Source organism: Gekko japonicus, unplaced genomic scaffold (genome assembly GCF_001447785.1).
Source record: "Gekko japonicus isolate JY-2015 unplaced genomic scaffold, Gekko_japonicus_V1.1 scaffold1407, whole genome shotgun sequence".
NCBI lineage: Eukaryota > Metazoa > Chordata > Lepidosauria > Squamata > Gekkonidae > Gekko > Gekko japonicus.
In genome coordinates, this window is record NW_015167579.1 from 147,687 (window position 1) to 149,206 (window position 1,520).

Here is a 1,520-nt window from a genome sequence, read left to right on the forward strand (position 1 = left end):
CCCCGCTAGAGCTTTCATACCTGTGGACTAGCACAACAGAACTGAAATTCAGGCAAATGTTAAAAAAAAAAAATTCTCCTGTTTATTTTTATTTATTTTTATTTTTTTTTAAAAAAATCAGGATCCAATATTTCTCACCACACCTTTTTAGGAATGTTTCCATTTTGGCGCATCTTTTGTAAAGTTTTCAGCAGTCGGTGTGGGTTTCGTTATTCGCATTTAGCACAAGAGGAAGGAAAAAAGTATTCTTTAAAAAACAATTTAGAAGAATTTGTTCAGGGCCTGACACCGTCTGGATTTCCCCCAGGTCTCCTGGAGTGTGTGTGTTTCAGGGAGAGCACCGTTTTATTTAGCCTACATCCAGATGGTTTAAGTATTTTGGCATCTCTGTGTTACATGCCTTTGAGGTGGTTGGATTCAATTAATTTGCATGAATCATTTTCAGATGTACTCCATAAGCTCTGCTGGCTTTCTTCTGTGTTATAACTGTACGATGTAGAACTTCAGCTTGGTAAAGAGAGGAAGTGGGAATTTGGTCAGAACCTTTTGAGTATGGCATTTTGGACTTCCCGGCCCCTGTAGTCACGACGTGGGTACAATTTACTTGGGAGAAGATGCTCTTAGTATAAGTGTTTAACTGGCCCCTATGAATCCAGCTCATTAGAGTTACAGGCGTGAGGCCAGCTACCCCCCTTGGTATGGTGACCAATGAGCCTTGAGATCAAATGGGGAGGAGTCGACCGCACAGCGGCTTCCCATAGCAAGATCATCCCAGCTCCTTGGGAGAGGCAAAGTGATGATGGTGGTGTTGACTTCCCCTGTGTGACTTCAGTGCTTCTGTTTCACCAAAAGAGCACTGGTACAGTTATGCTGGTGCAGCTTGCATGTCAGCAAGATAATCTTCTGTTAAAGAGAATCCTCTAAAGTGTGACTGGTTGAGAGGTGTACTTACTAACACACTCCTTTCCCCATCTTATTACAAGAGAAGTGCTCAAAAAATTTTCCTTCTACCACATACTGCCTGTACCCAGTGCTTGCCATGGTGGATTAAGGTTCTCGTTTAGAATTTACCTCGCTGTATTCTGCCTCAGGCCTCGAGTTAACACTTTGCTGGCTTCCAGTGTGCCTGCAGAGCTCTGAGTGACCAGCCAGTGCCTCATTCTCCAGTATTCTCTAATGAGCCATCCCACCTTATCACAAGAACAGGGTGGCCCCTCCTCGGAGCTCCTTGCGTACAGCTGGGGTTAAGGTCTAAGCATGCCGACAGTGTAGGGCCACACATCCCGAGCGTGGTAGTGGTCACAGGGCAGTATGGTACCTAAACATGCGTCCAAATGTGTACCCTTACAGGTTAGTATGGGATGGACCTGACTCACCGTGCTTTCTCTGCAACTGAGAATCTGTGAGGTTTCAGGGACACAAACACACAAGGACGCTGCAGAGTTTCTCCAGACTTGTGCTCATACTTCCTGTGTTTCAGATATAGGGGAAATGGTCAGCGATTACAAGACGTGACTCTG